This window comes from Peromyscus leucopus, chromosome 6 (assembly GCF_004664715.2).
Source record: "Peromyscus leucopus breed LL Stock chromosome 6, UCI_PerLeu_2.1, whole genome shotgun sequence".
Taxonomy (NCBI): Eukaryota; Metazoa; Chordata; class Mammalia; order Rodentia; family Cricetidae; genus Peromyscus; species Peromyscus leucopus.
In genome coordinates, this window is record NC_051068.1 from 30,833,577 (window position 1) to 30,854,366 (window position 20,790).

General features: G+C 43.1%; 1 protein-coding gene across 9 annotated transcripts in view; it reads right to left on the minus strand.

Moving 5' to 3' along the window:
• The window catches only part of Elf2 (E74 like ETS transcription factor 2), an 89,443-nt gene that overhangs the window by 37,707 nt on the left and 30,946 nt on the right, over positions 1-20,790 (minus strand). For 2 of the 9 annotated variants that reach the window (XM_037206582.1, XM_037206583.1), the window contains one exon: positions 13,945-14,038. The exons of the other annotated variants lie outside the window; for them this stretch is intronic. The gene's annotated coding sequence lies outside the window, so the exon portion shown is untranslated. The remainder of the gene's footprint in view (positions 1-13,944; positions 14,039-20,790) is intronic. 9 annotated transcript variants of the gene reach the window in all.

The following is a 20,790-nucleotide window of genomic DNA, read 5'->3' on the forward strand; positions in this document are numbered from 1 at the left end:
TATTGTTGTTTTGAGACACAGTTTCTCTGTGTAGCTTTGGATCCTGTCTTGGAACTCACTCTGTAGCCCAGGCTGGCCTTGAACTCACAGAGATCCACCTGCCTCTACCTCCCAAGTGCTGAGATTAAAGGTGTGCGCCACCACCGTCCAGACCCAATTCTTTTATTTTTTTTTTTTTTTCTCTTTCTCTCTCTCTCTTTTTTTTTTCCTCTTTTGGAGACTGGGTCCCTCTGTGTAACCCTGGCTGTCCTGGATTTGCTCTGTAGACCAGGCTGGCTTCAAACTCAGAGATCCACCTGCCTCTGTGTCCTGAGTGCTGGGAGTAAAGGTATGCACCACCACGCCTGGTCAGATTTTTCTCTAAATTTAAATTCCTCTGTCTGTGGGAGTGTGTGCTGTAGGAGTGTGGGTTTCTGTTGAGGCCAGAAGGTGACAGATCCCCTAGAGCAGGGGTTACAGGCAGCTGTGAGCCACCTGATGTGGACCCATGCTGGAAACCGAACTCAGGTTGTCTGGAGAAAGCAGTAAGTGTTCTAACCAGCAGTCCTAACCAGCTGGACGATCTCTCCAGCCCCCATAATCCTGTTAAAGCACCTTGCTTACAACTTGGTTTTGTTCTTTCTTCTTCATAGGTCTGTTGTTAGATGCATGTAAGCTAATGATTATATTTCAGAACTGTTCCTCTCCCCTCTTTAAAATCCCCTTTGTCCTAATTGAAGATATTCATGATGAATTATTTTTATTACTACCATTTTCTTCAGTTAATATTTTTCTGGTGAAATGTTTCTTCATTTAATAAACTTATTGTGGGCTTTTTTCCCCTGTTATCTGTCTCCTGTTTCTTCTATTTGGTCTATTTTTGTTGAATCTATTATAAATAGCAGATGTGGGGGCTGGAGAGAAGGCTCAGCGGTTAAGAGCACTGACTGACTGCTCTTCCAGAGGTCCTGAGTTCAACTCCCAGCAACCACATGGTGGCTCACAACCATCTGTAATAGGATCTGGTGCCCCCTTCTGGCATGTCGGCATACATTCAGACAGAACACTGTATACATAATAAATCTTTAAAAATAAATAAATAGATAAATAAATAAATAAATAAATAAATAGTGGGTGTGTTCAATTCATGTCATTAATTTGACATGTTTGGGACTTTTATTATCCTGATTTATGATTTTGATATCCATCATTTTCCACAGTGGTTAGGTTAGATGAAGTTTAATTTATTCCCTTATCAAACCCTCAACTTAGTATTTTAAAAGCTATGTTTCTTGGTTTATGTTTTCTTTAGACATGGTCTCGTGTTGTAGCCCACACTGGCTCAGCCTCCTGATGGAGAGGACCATAGGCGTGTGCTACCACCCTCGGGGTCACAGCTACGACTTCTGTCATACTCCCAGGGCATGATCTAAATCCCTTCCAGCCTTCTCACTAGCCACGCCTACTGCAGTGGCTGAAGTCCCGAACTGCAACTGTATGGCTTGTCCGTATCTGAATAACCACAGATTTCTTAGGGCTGTGTCTGGTTCACACTGTCTCCTCGAGAATTAAAATAGTCTACTGTGATTTTATGGAGCAGGTCATACAAGTTTAATCAAATAAATGCAAACATAATACACTGAGTAAACTTCATGAAAACATGAATTCTTCACGTAAGTCAACTGTCCCTTTGAATCCGAGTTCCACATCCTTGAATTCACCCACCTATCTGAAAATACTTGAGAAGGGCTGCACTGGCACTGACCATAGACAGTCCTTTTCCCGTGGAACACCTACTTACAGACCAGCTATGCTGTGCTGCGCATTAGAATGGCATGATCTATGGCACACAGAAGTGCATGCCACGGTTATTCAGAAACACTGCCTTTTGTGCAGGGAACTGAGTGGCAGTGAGGGCTGTTCTCCAAGACAAGCTCTCACTAGGTAGCCCAGGCTGGTCTTGAACTCACAATCCTTCTGCCTCAGCCTCCCAAGAACAGGCATTACAGCTTCACCTGGAGAAGTTGGTACTGAGGGAGAGAGGGTCCTAGAATCAATGCATCAAACAGTTAAGCAAGGTAGCACTTGCCTGTGATCCCACGCATGAGAAGGGAAAAGCCGGGAGAGTGAGGAGTTTAAATAATCCTCTACTACACTACAAGTCCAAGGTCAGCCCGAGCTACATGAGACTCTGTCTCAGAAAGAACAAAATGAGAAAAAACTGTTTCCCATCTGCTATTCTTGGCATCAAAGAACACCCATACAAGCACATAAGCACCACCAGATGGCACCAAACCACAGCCAGACTTTGAATCATTTTGGCTAACTTAGAGCAACTTGTAGAACCCATCACACATCCACACATTGCTCTCACTCGCTACTCCCATTCACCTTCTCTGCACTTTTCTTACTCTACACAAAGGACCCAAGTCAGTTCACCAATTTACATTAAAAACACATTTCCAAAAAGTCAAACCATTTCTCATGGTTGGAATTGTTGGAAAGTATTTACTGCCTCATGCATTATCCTAGTTATTCTCAAAGCTGTAGGTGCTAGCCTATGATAAAAATGCCGAAACAAAGTGAAAGATGAAAACAATTTGTTCCAGAAAGTAAACAGCATATGTCGGGCTGAATAAATGGCTCTGCCATTAAGGGCAATCCCTGCTCTTCCAAAGAACCCCCACGTTGGTTCCCCACATCAGGTAGCTCACAACCATCTGTACCTCCAGCTCCAGGAGATTCCATTCCATCTTCTGGCCTCCAAATTTAACATGCACACATGAAGCTTACACTCATACACAAAACAAAAATAAATACTTTTAAAAAGGAACTAGCTCCAGACAGTGGTGGCACATGCCTTTAATCCCAGCACTCAGGCAGAGGCCAGCCTGATCTACAGAGCGAGTTCCAGGACAGCCAGAAATACACAGAGAAACCCTGTCACAACAACAACAACAACAACAAAAAAACCTAGCATATGTCAAGACCCAACAAAAGTTTTTAAAAACTTGTGTGTGTGTGTGTGTGTGTGTGTGTAATATATAATTTCATGAGTGTGAGTGGTTTTGCCCACATGTATGTCTGTCTGTGCATCATCACTTCAAGCAGTGCCTGTGGAGGTCAGCAAAGGGTACTAGATGCCCTGGAACTGGTATTAAGCTGTTTGAACCACCATACAGGTGCTGAAAATCAAACCTGGGTCTCCTGGAAGAGCAGCCAGTGATCTTAACCACTGAGCCACCTCTCCAGCCCAACACCCAACAGGATTTGGGTTAACAGAAGCAGTTAAGAGTGTGTGTGTGTGTGTGTGTAGAGGAGGAATATGACACTATTTGTCAGTGTGATGCTTGAAGGTGTGCGCTTGAGCTACTGACTCTCCAAGTTTAAATACCTGCTTCTACACCTGGAAAATTATTTAGCCTGGTGTTCCTGTTATGTTCTTATGTTAATATATAAAACCCTCAGAACTATTCCTAGCAATATATTAATGAAACTTCGTGTGTTAGAAAGGGTTTGTTCTTTATTTCTGTTGTTGCTTTTGGTTTTGCTTGCCTTTACTACTTATAAGTATGTGAAAGGAGGTAAATTTCAGTGTCGGGAGCTCTCAAAGTCATCCCAGGCATAGTAACCCACGTCTATAATCCCAGCACTTGAAAGGCAGAAACCAAAGCAGGAGGGAATCTGCCCAAAAAGGGGGTGGGGGGGAGTGGCTCGGCTGCAGAATGCTCACACAGCATCTGCAAGGGCCTGAGTATGATTCCAGCACCGCAAAATAATAATAATAATAATAATAATAATAATAATAATAATAATAATCTATTGAACTTCATCCTGTGTGCAATAGAACTGACTTGAAAGATTTTTAAAGGCAGAAAAGGGAGAGGGAGGGAGAGAGACAGACAGAGAGAGAGAGAGAGAGACAGAGAGAGAGAAAGGATAGAAGAAAGAGAAAGATGCAGAGATAAATTGTTTCCAAAACACACACACACACACACACACACACACACACACAAACAAACAAAAAAAAAACCGACATTTAGGAATGTTTATTCCATGTGGCTTGCTAGTTCCTCTGCCCCTAAGACCGTTAACTGTCAACCATATTCTCAATGATGAAATTTATTCTTTTTTTTTCCTGAGACTCCCCCCCCCCCTCTTTTATGTAGCTCTAAATGTCCTGGAACTTGTTTTTAGACCAGGGTAACCTCTAACTCACAGATATCCACCTGACTCTGTCTTCCAAACGCTGGGATTAAAGGCATGCACCACCACCACACCTGGCTTTGATGATGAAATGTAAATACAGCCTACATTAAGAATACCAGCATCTCAACTGTAAGGGGAATGGGAAAGGACACCTGTGCCTCCCTCCACTGCCTGAGAAGACTGATCCTAGTTCACTTCAGTCTGTTTCTAGATGTTACCTCCAAAGATTTTCAGTTCCTTTTTTTTTGTTTGTTTATTTGTTTTGGTTTTTTTTTCAAGACAAGGTTTCTGCGTACTTTTGGAGCCTGTCCTGGAACTATCTCTGTAGACCAGGCTGGCCTCGAACTCACAGAGATCCCCCTGCCTCTGCCTCCCGAGTGCTAGGATTAAAGGCATGTGCCGCCGCCGCCTCCTCCACCACCACCCAGCTTCAGTTCTTATATGATCTGATTTATGACAAGAAGCTTTGAAGTATGATGAACACACACGTCCCAAGATGCAGACTGCTTATCTTGTCTGTCACTGTAGCCTATGCCTTAAATAGTACGTGACAAATTGTAGGTAATCCACAGATGTTTACTAATCACTTTACACATCTCTATTGTATGTTGGAAGGTGTGCCCATGCCACAGTGTGAATGTGGACGTCAGAAGACAACTTTCAGGGGCGTTTCTTTCCTTCCACCATGTGAGTCCAGGGAGCAAACTCCTAAACTTACATCTTCATCACTGAGCCCTGATTCAAGAACTAATTAAGGGTAATGATGCATCCTTTGAAGCACATTAGAGACTTTTACCCACCTCACCCAGTAACTATTGTAGTAATTAAAACAGTAAGAAACTACAGTGATCATTTGATTTTTAGCATAACAGCAGCTCTGGTTTCCCATAATGGTTCCCAGCAGTAAAGGGAGGCTATCAAAGAACATCCTGTGACCAACCACATTGGTATCACCTGCAGACTTATTAGACTGCAAACGGTCAAGTCAAACCACACACCCACTAAATTAAAAGCATGGACCACCAGGTATAGTGGTGAGCAGCTGTAGCCCTATGTATTAGGAAGGCTGAGGCAGGAGGCTCATTGGACCTCAAAAGTTAGAAACCCGCCTAAGTAACACACATAACAAGAGCTCATCTTGAAAAACAAATGAAACAAACTCTATCCCAGCAATCTGTATTTTTTTTTAAGATTTATAATAAATAAGTAGAATTTATTTTCAAATAAATTCTACTGTATGCTCAGATTTGAAAAGCAATTGAGATAAAAGATGTCTTGTCACACAGATAGAACGAATCTCAAAACAATAATAACATATTAAATGAAACTGAAGACGTGAAAAACTAGTACAAAAGTTTTGAGAGGTTGGTCCCTGCCCCATCTTAAAACAAAGTTGGCCTGGGAGCTGGGTGTTGTATGTAGGACTCTTCCTTAGATGCTTGAGACCCTCAGTGCAATTCTGTGCAAGTACTGCACGGAAAAAGAAAAAGGAGGGAGGGGTAAGGGGGAGGGGAGGGAGGGAAGGGGGAGGGAGGGAGGGAGGGAGGAAGGAAGGAAGGAAGGAAGGAAGGAAGGAAGGAAGGAAGGAAGGAAGGAAGGAAGGAGAAACAGGGGCCGGAAGATGGTTCAGTGGGTAAAAAGGACCTGCCATACAGGCAGGCATGCCTCTCTGAGTCTGATCCGCCCCCAGCACCCATAGTAGGAGAGAGCTGACTCCTGGACTTTGCACACTGGCATCACGGCACGTGTGTGCTCACACATACCTACCAGAGACACACAACAGTAATAAAGTACGGAAGGGCGGAGTGATGATGGCTTAGGTAGGGATAAAGGTACGTACCAGCAAGCCAGAGTTCGACCCTGGAACCCACATGGTGGAAGGAAAGAACTGATGCCTACAAGTTGTCCTCTATCCTTGACAATTAAACCATGGTGTGCACACATACACACACACACACACACTCATGCACACACGGTTGTGTGTAGACAAAAAACCTAGATCAGGCATCATAAAGCTGCATTTAATGTGTAATTAATATATGGCACATTTAAACTTAGTACATACTACATTTTCAGTGTTTATTTTTATTTTACATCTGACACATTTTTAATGATTATTTTATGTGTGTGGGTATTCTGCCTGCATGTATGTCTGTGCACCACATGTGTGCAGTGCCCATGGATGCCAGAAGACAGCATTGGATGCCCTGAAACTGGAGTTACAAATAGTTGTCAGCCACCAAGTGGGTGCTGGGAAGGGCAGCCAGTGCTCTTAACCGCTAGGCCATCTCTCCAGCCCCTACAGGCATATTTAAATGACTTTCAGATCCCTAGGGTATTATTAGGGGAAAGCAAATAGACACAGAGTGGAATACAGAGCAGTGGTTCTCAGCCTTCCTAATGCTGTGACCTTTAACACACTCCCTCTTGCTGTGCTGACCCCAACCATAACATTACTTTCTCTGCTACTTCATAGCTGTATTTTTGCTACTGTTCTGAGTTGTAATGTAAGTATGTTTTCCATGGTCTTAGGCTGAAAGGGTCATTCAACACCCTATGAGGGTCGTGACCCACAGTGGGAAGCACTGGTACAGAGGAAGAGGGCATGATGGAAAGGTGAGTGGCAGTTAAATAACCAATGGGGCCAGCAAGGTGGCTGGCAGCTAAAGCACCCAACACAAAGCCTGAGAACCTGAGTGGATCTCCACCCTGACCTACATGATGAAAAGAGTCCGCTGCCCTCCACATGTGTACACACCTATGAGCATATCAAAAAGAAATAAATGAAATAAAAAAATTAAATACATGGATGAGAACGACCTGGCTGCTGTGGGGTAATGATTTTGTACACTGGTTTAATAAAATACTGACTGGCCAGTAGCCAGGCAGGAAGTATAGGCAGGATAAGCAGACAAGGAGAATTCTGGGAGGAGGAAGGCTGAGTCAGGAGACACCAGCCCACCATCCGGGTTATGTAACGGCACACAGGTAAGGCCACGGAACATGTGGGCAACATATAGATTAACAGAATTGGGCTGAGTTTAAATGTATGAGCTAGTCAGTGGTAGGGCTGAGCTAATGGCAGAGCAGTTTTAATACAAGTTTCTGAGTGATTATTTTATAAGTGGCTACAGGGTCCATGGGGCTGGGCAGGACCAGAGAAAACTTCAGCTACACCTGGCTTCTAAATGAAGTTTACCATGTCAACTTTTAAACTCAAGCATAACTCACGGTAGTTTTACAGTATTTGTGACTTCTTGACCAATAATAAATGTACATTTTCACACTATGCTGCATTTGTTATTGATATCCCAACGCAGAAGTTACAGTCAGCATTACTTTGTAATGAGGGCAATAAAGCCGACCTTTCCAGGCTTGACTGTGCTAACAGAGAAGCGCATGCCCTGACACCACAATGGAGAAGGCCAGCAACTCACCTCAGCACATGGGCCACCTCTGTGATGCTAGGTATTTAGATTTGAAAACAATCTAAAAGAAGATTCAGAGGCTTCACCCTATGGCCAACAAGCTCCACACACAAGAAGACTGAACCCCTCACAGATGTTAAGCAGAGTGCCAATAGTCCCGGGAAGCGCCCCTTTACCAACCTGAAGAAACATTTGCACAGAGACACTCACAGATGCTCCCAACCCACCTCTTAGCAACCCGACCACCTTACAAGATACTGGGTTTTAAAAGAGTGTGTTAAAAACAAAACACAACATTAAGCATATTAGTAACTACCTGCTAGTTGACAGCTGTAAATGAAGAGAGAAACATTGTTACCATTCCACTGGGAGCTTTTACATTTTGGAGGATTTCAATAAAAGCATCTTTCAACAACGAAGCAGAGTTATGTAGTGGGTAGCTGTTCCAGCTTTGACCTGGAAATACTACCCCCATGAGGCTTCGGTAACTGTCACGCCTACAAGGCGGGGCTGAGACAGGAGCCCTTAAGACCTGAGATATGAATGTGCAGGTTCTCTTGGTTCCTGGATCCTGGAGGTAGATTGAGCAGAGTTCTCCAGAGAACACCGCCAGACTGCGCTTCACCTTTCCAGACCCTGTTACCTATCCCTTCACTTTTAAGTTACCCCACAAAATAAACCTCCCTTTTAACTACATGGAGTTACCTTAATACTACAACCAATAGAGTTCTAAGTTCCTTATTCTTCTTTTCAGAACCACTGTGTATTTTAAATTTAGAAATCTATGAATGTTAGAAAGTTAATATATACCATTATGATTTGGATCTGAAATGTCCCACACAGATTCTTATGCTGAATGCTTAGTCCACAGATGCTAAGTAGAACTGTTCCGGGAAAGTTCTGGAAACTTTAGCTTGGTAGTAATTTTTTCTTTCTTCTGAGGTCCCCTCCCCTTTTTTTTCCTTTTCTTTTCTGGTGCCTTGCTTAGTTTTATTAAGATACTCTTACTATGTAGCCCTGGCTAGCCTGGAACTCAAGAGACCTACCAGCTTCTGCCTCCCAAGTGCTGGTATTAAAGACATGTACCTCAACACCATCACTCTGTTTAGATTTTGAAGCAGGATCTTGCTCAGGCTGGCCTCAAACTTGCAATCCTCCTGCCTCAGCCTCTCAACTGGTGGGATTCCAGAAATGTACTATTATACAGTTCATTTTGGAAACTTTAGGAGGTGGACCTAGCTGGGGGAACTAAGTCACGAGGGATGGGATCTTTCTGGTATCTTGTTCCTGTCTCTGCTTCCTGTCATGATCCTTCCTCCACAATGTTTTGCCTCCATGGAGCCAAGCAACATGTCAGCTTAATGGCATTCAATTTTAAACTGTTTTATAGAAATCTACTGAAAAAGAATAAATGCTCAGGTCCCAAAGCAATGTTCTACAATAAACAGAAGTAGGCCATCACAGGGTCCAAAAACTCTAGTCTGGTGAGTCCTGTGATAGCCAGATTGAGCTATGTAGCCAAGACCCTGACTCAAAATTACATACATACATACAAACACACATATATAAAAAATAAAATTAAAATAATTCAAGGAATTCTAAAGACTAATAAGCATTCCCCAAAACATCAGGGCAAGGTCCGAGAGAGAAAAGAGGCAGAGCAAATACAGAGGGAACAGAGTGAAACAGGCCCTGTAAACAAGCTCGGGTTTATTAACAGTGAATGTCTATGGGCAGACAGGGAGAGACCACAGAAGTGAGACCTGCCTGCTTCAGGAAGGTCCCAAGACCCACCAATGAGTAGGATGGGCTATTCACACTCAATCTGAACATTTTAATAAACATAACCGGGTCAAACAGGTAGGCACGCCTCATGCCCCAGGACCTGCAGCCATTTCAGCAACGCTGACGTAATGGCTGAAGCGGGAAGCATCACAGCTACTCTTCTTTATTTAAAGACAAGCATGATGGGAAACATCTGCCATGGGCGCTGCTGCCCCACTGCAAAAGCCAACGGCATTTAGGGAAGTGCCTTAATCACTTTCCTACTGCTGTAATAAGACAGTGTGACCAAGGCAACTTATTAAAAAAGCATTTATTTGGGGTGTCTGGTTTCAGAGAGTTGGAGTTCATAGCCATCATGGTGGCAGGCAGGCAGGCATGGCACTAGAATAGCTGAGCACTCAAATCTTGAGACAGAACCACAAGGCAGACAGACTCAGAATGGTGGCAGTTCCTTTGAAACCTCAAAGCATCACCAGTGACACACCTCCAAGGCCACACCTCCTAACCCTTCCCAAGCAGTTCCACCAACTGGGTACCAAGTATTCAAATATATGAGCCTATGGGGGTCTTTTTCATTCAAACCACCACAGGAAGCATCCTAAACAAGCCTTGCACATACAGGCAAGAACACTACCACGGAGCTACATCTGCCACTAATACTGTTATTTTTTTCTAGTGAGCACTCATACTTCATTTGGAGGCCAGTATCTGTTATGAGCAAAGACAGACATATATAAGTCAGATACCATGACATCTGCATATGCCAGAAAATAAAACTAACATGAAGTGAAAGCCTGGATACTAGGATAATTGACCCTTCACAAACATAGAACAGTGTTCTAGCTGGGAGAAAAAACAAATACACACACAGCCATGCTTACTCAAACTTCTACAGTAGAGAGATGTCACAATTCCCTGTTCATTTTGGTCTGCCCTGCTTCAAGTCTATAATTTTTATCACATATATCTAAGTCCCTATAAAAAGAAGTTATACAATAAATGTACCACTTTCACATTAGCTGAGTAAGTGATACTAGGTGTCTCACTCAGTTTCCTATATTTTTTAGTAAACACTGTTCTTAATATGCATGTATGTTGCTTAGCATACATCTAATCAGTTACTTCAAGCTGATGCATATACGGTTATTTTAATAAATCATGGTTTTTCCACCACTAAGAAATTGCTGTTGAACTAAAAGCTTATTTCTTTTTGGCAACTAAAATGGCCATGTAAAATCTCACATTAGTGCTGAGACTCCACCCCACAGTTACCATGAGAACCACAGAACAAGAGTGGACGGGGGAGGGGGGTTCACCAGACTGGGCGGGTAACTCACAAGCATGCCAGGGTTTACTAATTCCACAGCAAGTCAGTGGGCACTTGTTGATAATTTTGCCCATGTTTAAGTATTGTATGTACATTTTTTAAAAACTCCACCCGATATTTTTGCATACATTTTATTGTACAGGCAGGCCCTTCAGCACAGCCTTTCCATATATAATTGTGCTTACTGCATGCAGTATGCCACAAGGTCCAGAACACCGACTCTCCATGATGAAGATGAAAGTCAGTGAAAATGTCAACGCGTGGTTATTTGTATAAAGTGCTAAAAAAAATATGAAAAGCATCTCAAGGTAACTTTTATTTACAGATATCAGAACCAAAAGATTAACTTAGGCTTCCTAGCCCAAATGATTAAAATAATGTTCCTATTATGTAACATAGAGGCCACCAGCCCTACATAGTCCTGCCAATTCAACAAACAGACTAGCATTCAATCAGGCCGGATGCTGTGTCTCCCCCAGGCCACAGGAAGACCACACTCAGCAGTGTGCAAGGAGAACCGATGAGGGGCAGTGGTTCAAACAGGCCGGATGCTGTGTCTCCCCCAGGCCACAGGAAGACCACACTCAGCAGTGTGCAAGGAGAACCGATGAGGGGCAGTGGTTCCTCCTCGGCATCAGCCCTGTACAGAGCCCTGCACCCACCTCCTTCACTCCAAAGACAAGGATACCTAGCCAAGCTCCATCTTAGCTGCTCCCACGCTCACGGACCTACAAGGGTAGCCCAAATCTGCAGAGGCGGAAGACTTAGGGAGGTGCTTCTTTGTCTTACTCTCTTTTCATTGATAGTACTCAAGATTTTGCAAAAACTCAATCTGTGTTGTTTAATTGGCTTAAAACTTACAGGCAGTTCTCTCTTTCCCTCTAGCGAAGCTCAGCACTTGGATACGAAGCTTTAAAAGCCCTCTACTCTCCTTTCTCCCCACACTGAATCGCCTTCTGCAACTCAGAGAAGGCACACCCCTCCAGACCTTGCCGTTTCTACCGGCTGCTACTCCAAACCCTTCACAAATCACTTTTCCGGGCAGGCGGTCTCTGACCTGCCTGCAGTTGCCACATTGTATATGGCCATGAGCCACACTAACTTGTTCAATCTTTTCTGCAGAGCTGAGGGCCCATGGAAAGTCGTTCTGAGCTGGCCCACAGCGAGTCCTCAGGCGTGTGGGCAAATGGCTAAATGGAGCTGCCTACAGGTATGTTTTGATAAAGTCTCCTTGGTCACCCAGTACACTGCAGCTGGTCTTCCTGGGCGTCGTCTAAGGCTGTGAGTTTGCTGGCCGCATGGAAGACGAAAGGGAAATACGGGCTCCAAAGTATGAACGATGCTAAGAACGAAAGTTCATAAAACTGCCTTGTATTAGGACTTCCGTGAAACAAGCAGATTTTGGCTTTGAGCTTTCCTTGTCACGAGAAGGCGTGTCTGAGACGACAGCTGTATTAGTCTACTCCAATACAGTAACCGTTTCCCAACCCACAGTGTATGGATTTCATAGCATCAGGCTGTAAACTCCAAACATAGACAATAAATTTTAGAGTGTAGATAATTCAGATTAAAGCCTCTCTTCAATCAAATGAATAAAATTTGTAATAAACAGCTATACTATTTTATAGTAAAATTTGAAGTGTTTTTAACAGTTTTATCTTTACTAACATCTTTGTGTATGATGTGTGTATGTTCCAATGTGTATGATATGATGTATGTACGTAGGCACATTCATGGGTGTGCATGTGTACCAGAGTGTGTGTGCAGTCAGAAGACAACTTCGGATGTGGTCCTCACCTTCCATCTTGTTTCTGAGACAGAATCTCGGCTGTTTTACTATCACATGAATCATCTCTCCAGACCCCTTAACTGGTTTCTTTTTTTAAAAAACTAAAAAAAAAAAATTCTTGAGTACAAAAGAATTAATATAGCTTCTGAAACAAACAACAAAAATTCTTTTCTAGTGACCTGTTTTCTAACATACTTTTCATTCTTCCTCTATATTACAGTTGTTTATATAAATAGTACTGAAAATAATTCCTTTTCACTTCTGCTCATCAGTTGGCGGAGCCAACACTTGGGCCGTTTTTCCCTTATGTGTATCTGTATGTGTATGCACTTGTACTTGGGTACCACACGGGCCAGAACTAAGGCTTTAGGCAATCTGGAGCTACAGTTACAGATGGTTGTGAGCACCGGGATGTGGGTGCTGGAAACCCAGTTGAGGTCCTTGACAAGAGCAGCAAGCGCTCTAACCACAGACCATTTCTCCAGCCCACCCGTATTGTTTCTAAGGTAGTGTCTGAGGACTCAACTCACGGTGGCCTTGAGCTAACAGTCCTCCCGCCTCAGCCTCACATATGCTGGGATCACAGGCATGAGCCATACACTCAGCAAATGTTTTGGGTTTTAGGATCCTGTCTTAAAAGACAGTGAAGAAGTCTGAAAGCTGAATGAGCACACTTAACGACCTCCACAGTGCAGCTGGCCCCTGTTGTTCATAAACTGGACATTTTAATGTCTAATTCCAAGTAAATGGGAATTGGGGGTTTAGGGAAGATTCATAATTATAACATATTATAATTTCATTAATTCTAAGATGCAGTTTTTCACATTCGACATCTCTGAAATTGGGATGTGTCTTATAATTGAAGATCTCTTACTGTGTGGAATTGGAAGCATCTTTCTCCTACCCTGGTATAAAAGTTATAGTTTTTAACCACTGATGGCCTCAGGCTAAATGAAACTTAGATATTAAAATATTAAAAGACATCCTCCAATAATGCTTTCTAGATCTTTTAGTCGCAGTACAATTATAATTCAGTTATTCCAGAAAGAAAACTCAATTAACTTTGACGTTCATGTTTTGCCATTTCTATGACCAACCCCAAGAAAACAGACAATGAAAAGAAAACATTTTTAAAAGGTTTGGGAAAACATCTGTATTGGAAGAGGGAACAGAAGGGTAAGGAGAAGATGTCGTGAGTGCAGCTTCAAGTCATCCCAGGCTCAGGCAACCCTGGAGCTTTCCCCGAAGACGGAGGAATTACCAGGGCAGGGTAGGGGGACAACTGCTTTGGTGAAGATACTACTTTATGATTTCTTCTTAAGGAGGAGTCTGTCATTCTTTAAATAAAAATATGACACAGGTAGATGAAAGAACTGGAACAAAATATAGCACCATAAACATTCTTAATAAATGAAAAGCCAACCTACCAGCACTGTCTTCTCCTGGCTCACTGTCACCTTCCGGTGATCATACGACTGGGCCTTTTCAGGTCCCCATTTCTCAAGTCGATCTTCTACCTCCCTGTGGCAACAATATTTTCTAATTAAAAGAGTTCTTTTGTGCCACAGGGAGGATTTCTGATGGTTTAACAAATACAGAAGTTATCACAGCTCATCAGAAAGTCAGACTCGTCCTGAGTCTTCAAGACACAAATCCAGCTTCTGATATCTCAATAAAAAAATCTGACTTTATTTTTTCAAACTGTGTTTAAAAATCTCAACTTTCATTTATTAAAAAGTAACCATCGCTCTCTTATTGAATTATATAACTTCCAACTAACCTTTCAATACAATTTTTTGTTGCTCACTAAAACAGTTTTAAACATTTTTTACATTTTTATTTATTGTCCATTGTGAGTGTGTATGTATTCGGGCACTCACGTGCCAGGACAAGTGACTGGAAATCAGAGGCTAGCCTTCCAGAGTTACTCTCTCAGCCCACCATGTGGGTCCCAAGGGTCAAATCAGGTCGTCAGGCCTGTGGTGGCAAGCACTTTTACCCACTGAGCCATGGTGGCAGCCATCACCACAGAAGTTTTACGTTGTCTTGGTAACTAAGTACAAGGATAAACTTTCGTGCTTCGGTGGCTGCAGTCATGCCATGACTCCTCAGCGGAGAGATGCGAGAATCTTAGGGACCGAAGACGGACACACCTATCTGTGACGCAGTCTAAGGACGACCAAAAGAAAATGACAAGACAGCTCCGGGAATGAGCATGGCAGCACAGGCCAGCTACCCAGCTGCTTGGAAGGCTGGGGCGGACAAACAGCTCGAGCCCATGGTTTAGGGCCAACCTGGGCAGCGTGTAAGGCTTGTGTCAAATAATAATACTAATTTTAAAAGATTAAAACATGTCAATACCAAACTTGTGTTATTTGGATTTTTAAAAGTAGAATCATGTCTCAGTGATAGTGATGACTTTCAGTTTGTTTATTCTTTATAATACTTCCCATCGTATATTGCTTTTATTGTTAGAAAAAAAATCAAACTTAAGTATAGTCAAAAATTATTAAAATCAACAGTCTATGAAATAACTTATCTACATGTGACATTACAGACTTTCTATAATCCTTTATATATGACCATGTTCAGGTATTTTTGAATGACTTTCAAAATTCTGAGTAATATTAGGTTATTCAATGAAGAAATGCTGAAGATTTCATATAAATGACATCCTTTCCTCTCTTCCTTTCTTTCCTTCATTTGTTCGTCTGAAACTGGGTCTGGCTCCGTGTAGCCCAGGCTGGACTCGCACCATCCTCCTGCCTCAGCTTCCCATGTACTGAGATTGCAGGCATGTGTCACCACACCTGAACATAAAATGGTTCTTGATTAACTAAAATAGTAACTTCAAATTCCATTGGTCTGGTTTGTATTTCCACCCTACCTATCTATCACACGTTCAACACAAAAGGAAACACACACTCAATTTTAAAGTTACTTTTATCCTCACTGCAAAGAAAAAGGGCACATGTGAGAACAACATAAGAAAGCAACTAAATTCAGACAGAAACTGGAAGATCAGAAGAGACTGCTGCTGGCCGTAATAGCTGGGGAAAGTCTCTGGTGCCTGGGCCTATAGCAAACAGTGCTGAGTACATTACAGATGAGGGATGGAGAGGAAGCTCAGGACATTTTGAAAAGTCCTTGTGAAAGGCAGGAAGGAAAAGAGCTGGGAGAGCAGTTCCCACAGGTAAGGCCAGGTCATGAAGGGCCTACTGCTGGACAGCTCAAACGCCACTGAGCTTGCCAGAAGAGTGGCCTTTGAAACCTGGCAACCAAAGAGCTGACAAGTACAGTGAGCAGTAGACTGACAGACACAGTGAGCTGTGGACTGACTGACAGACACAGTGACTGTGACTGACAGACACAGTGAGCTGTGGACTGACTGACAGACACAGTGAGCTGTGGACTGACTGACAGACACAGTGAGCTGTGGACTGACTGACAGACACAGTGAGCTGTGGACTGACTGACACAGTGAGCTGTGGACTGACTGACACAGTGAGCTGTGGACTGACAGACACAGTGAGCTGTGGACTGACTGACAGACACAGTGACTGTGACTGACTGACAGACACAGTGACTGTGACTGACTGACAGACACAGTGAGCTGTGGACTGACTGACAGACACAGTGAGCTGAGGAAGAAGGACAAGGAAAAAATGCTTGCTGTGTGTGTTTGCTGTGATTTGTTTTTTCCTTTTTTCACATGGAAAGGAAACGAAAACACAACAGACGTAAACAGATTTAAATGTTCTGACTCAATGCACTACAGACCTGTCAAACTTGGAAGACTACAGAAAGCTACTGATGAAGTCAAGGGAAGACTTGCTCAAGAACTGTACTTTAAGTATGTCTTTCATGATGTTCTGACAACCTTGGGTAAACACTGAAAAGTAAGTGCCATGGAGAACAAATGAAGGCAGACCCAGCCAAACGAAGGCAATCCTCTTTGCTGCCACACAAAGATACCTGAAAGGCTAAAAGGACAAAGTGAAACTCAGTCACCCAGGATGCTCTCTCAGATTTGCTTTTACAATTCTTCATGCTTTTCAAAATACAAACATTTCTAAAACTAACTGTAATTCTGTATCATTTTCTAACCCAGCACAAATGCAGCCATGAAAACCCGCCCCAAAGGGCCATTCTCCAGTATCTTTTCCCTAGGTCTGGGTGTAGCTTATTTCCACAGCATCAAATGAGGAAGACTCCCCGAGCTGCCTCTTCCCTGCTGGTACTGTGCTGCAGGTAGACCCAGCAGCTTCTATCTGGCCCTCACTCTTCCCGCCCTACTGTCCATCCCAGGAGAGTAGCCTCATCAGCAGGGCTCACATAGCTTCAGACCAGCCTGTTCAATAAAGAGGCTGGGCAGGGGACCAGAGGAGGAGAGAAGACCGGGGCCCGAATCCCTGGCTCCTTCACTATGGCACTGCCATCGCCAGGTGCATCCTTTGACCAAGGTCCCAGGTTTTCCCAAGGTGATTCCTTTTCCAGGGCAACTGCTTCACATCTGAGTAGCTGAGCAGTCCCTCCTCTGAGCTCTGGAGCCAAGAATAGAAACAGCTCTGTTGTAGAGTGCAGGAACACTGCCTCCACCCCCCCACACACACACTGTGCTTACTTTCCTTGACTACAACGTCCCACAAATTAGCCTAATTTGAGTATGCCATTTCCTTTGACGGAACCCCGATAACTCCTCTATGCATCTGTAAATACCTAAATATTCCTTCTTGGATACTTTATTTCAACTCACAATCAATGTGACTATTAATAAAACCATCGCTTCTCAAGACAGTCTTTCCTTCCACAAAGCTCTACGGGGTGTCACTGTCTCTTATTATCACAGGGTGACAGTTTTCATGAGCATGCCCCTGCCTTGTCTCCAGGTTAGACTGACGTGGGAAGATGCTTATGTACCCCTCTGTTCCTACGGCCATTACGTTAGTATTTCCTAAGTCACGGTTCAAGTCACAAAGCCAGTCTTCCGGCCCTCTTGTCCCCACCACTGCTATTTAGATTGCACTTGTTTATTTATGTGTTCTACTTGAGATTGAACATAAGCCTTGCATACTGGGTAAGCACTTTCTAGAACCCATCCTCTACCCAGAGATGCCTGGTTCACAGCAGTGCTTCCTCCAGGAAAGCCTCGAAGTCCTGTGCCTGTTTTATCTGCTTAATTACTAACTCTTGACATTCAATAACATTTATTTCCTATCTATATGTCTGATGTGAACATTAAGAACTGTACTGTCGAATCTCTGTCGAGAATCCACTAAACTCCTCGCTCTCATCACATCCACCTGTCAGCAGGCCCCATGCTGGGGAAGTGCTCGGCCTGTGAGTTATTTCAGGCCTCCAGAGACAAGATCAGCCTCCACAGCTTACTGCTGCTCTGAAAGGCGCTCTGGGATTACTAACCTGAAGCATCCTCACAGCAACTTCTTAGAGCGTTAGATGAATGCACCTCTTGAAAGTTTTACAGAATCTAGTGTTTCCCACAACATTTAAGAGGATGTTAGTTCACCCCTAAGCTCTGAGAGGAAACTGTAGATTCTAAAAGAAAGATAAGCAAAACAGACTGACGATAGTTACTGTCAAACTGAGAATCCTTGTACACTTAACAGCGAGGGTAGTGATTCTGGCATGGATGTGTGTGGGTATAGAGAACTAAAAGAAGAGAAACTTCAACGTGACCTCCAGAGCTCATAGAACAAGTTAGACTATTATTTTAGGCTGATAAAACAGTATAAGCCAGGTGTAGTAGCGCACACCTTAATCATAACACTCGGGAGGCAGAAGCAGGCAGATCTCTGACTTCAAGGCCAAGTGGTCTACATACCAAATTCCAGGACAGTCAAGGCTACACAGAAAGACCATCTCAAGAAAACAAAAAGCCTCTCCCTTACACACACACACACACACACACACACACACACACCATAGTTTAAAGGAAGTCTAGGAAATATTTCCTAAACTTCTACAAGGAAATCCTATTGTATATATTTTTTTTAATTTCATGTGTTCGTGATGTGTATGTGCATGCGTTAACATGCCAGAATGCACATCTGGAAGTCAGAGGACAACTGTGTGGAGCCAGTTTTTTCCTGCCAAAGCAACAGAGGTCCTGTTGCCAGGTTGCCAGGCTTGCAAGCAAGCCCCAATAACCACTGAGCCTTCTCAACAGCCCTTACTCAATAGTCTTCATTCCCTCAATGCACCAAAGAAAAACTGAGACCTTGTATTCCTTTCCGCTTCTTCTCAGTTTCCTTCTAAACCTCTTTTTAAACAAGTTTAGAATTTCAGTTACAAACTTTTAACATCACAAGGAATGACCTTCCCATTCTAACCCATTACAGAATGGAAACACAGACCCAGCTAAGCATTGGCAACCCTTACTCACCTATACATTCTAAATATCAGTAGGAAATCCACTTAAAGTGTGTGGTTCAATAAAAAAGAAACAAAATCAAGCTCAGATTTGTTCACATAACTATTTGGAGGAGTGTGGTGGGTGCATAAAACAAAAGCTAGCCTAAGGCTATCAATTATTCTTATAAAGTCATTAAATTCATGGCCAAGAATGGAACTAAACATGTAAAGTCCAGAGGTACTTTTTACCATTTTAGAATAATGTAAGTGATTTGTCTAACTACTGCTTAAGAAAAATCAGTCTGAAGAATAGTATTGAGAGTAGGTATGGTAGAGCATGTGGGTCATCCCAGCTCTCAGGAGGCAGAAGCAAGAAGGCAGTACCAAGTTCAAGGCCTGCCAAGGGTCCCAGAGAGACTCTCAAAATAAAATAGTATTAAATATTTAAAAAAAACCACTTGTCAAAAATAATTACAATATCTGATTATAATGGTATAACGGAATCATGACAATACAAAAGTAACTGGCTTTTCTCCGCATGGGTCATAGTAGGCCCGGGCTGGCCTCAAATGCACAGCCTCCGGAGGCTCAGGCTCTGGAGTAGCCCAGTTATACCTCTGCACCACACCCAGCTCCAGTACTCTTTTGTTTGTTTGTTTGTTTGTTTGTTTGTTTGTTTGTTTTTCGAGACAGAGTTTCTCTTGTATAGCTTTGTGCCTTTCCTGGAACTCACTTGGTAGCCCAGGCTGGCCTCGAACTCACAGAGATCCGCCTGCCTCTTCCTCCCAAGTGCTGGGATTAAAGGCATGCGCCACCACCGCCCGGCTCAGTCCTCCTTTTTAATATCACAATTCACATCTCTGTCCTGTGAATGGAATCACTCTCGATTCCTTAACTGGGTTACATTCATTTCTTATTCCAATTGTTCTACATGAGTTAATTGAAATTAGTGAAGAATTTCTCATCAATTAGACAACATCATTCGTCAACCTGCTCTGGTATTCTAATACACTATATACCCTAAAGTATCTACTTTTGCAAATCCCGCACTGCTGTTTTCATTTCTTTAAGTTTTCAACTTGATGCCAAAACCAATCATTTTTGGTTGTTTTTTGTTTTGTTCCATTTTGTTGTTTTTTCTTTTGAGACAGGATCTCTCTCTGTAGCCCTGGATGGCCTGCAATTTGATATGTAGTCCAGGCTGGCCTCAAACTCACAGATCCGCCTGCCTCTGCCCCCCAAGTGCTGGGATTAAAGGTGTGCACCACCATGCCTACCCCCAAACCCATCTAGAAATTTCAAACAAGTTCTCCTTCTGTGCTTTCAGCTTAAGCGATCATGGTTTTTAGGGTACAGTTGCTGTTTTATCTGGCTGTAGTGGCATAATCACTACGATATCTACTGCAAACTGTCATTGTATTTAGTACTTTACTTCTTTAACCTCAAGAGGAAAACTCAGGTCTAGAGAGATGACGGTGTTGCTGCTGCTCTTCCAGCAGACTCAGGGGAAGTCCCAACACTCACATAGCAGCTCACAACTATCTGTAACGTGGGCATCCATCAGACCCAAGGCATCCAATGCCCTCCTCTGGCCCCTGTGGGCACCAAGCGCACATGTGGTGCACAAACATACATTCAGGCAAAGCACCCCTACACATACAATTAAATAATAATAACTTTTTTTAAAAAAAAATGAAAGCCATCCCTGAACTTCCGCCTTCAGCCTAGAAAACTCACATGAAGGAACAGAGCTCCCGACTAGAAGAAGGCACCACTCCAGACCGCGGTCATGAAGTCAGACAAAGCAACGCGCTCTTCACCTGAGCTCTGCTGGCACATCATCTTGTTTGGAAAAGCAAGGCAGCTTCTAATCTCTAACTCAATAAAGAGATGAAACTGAA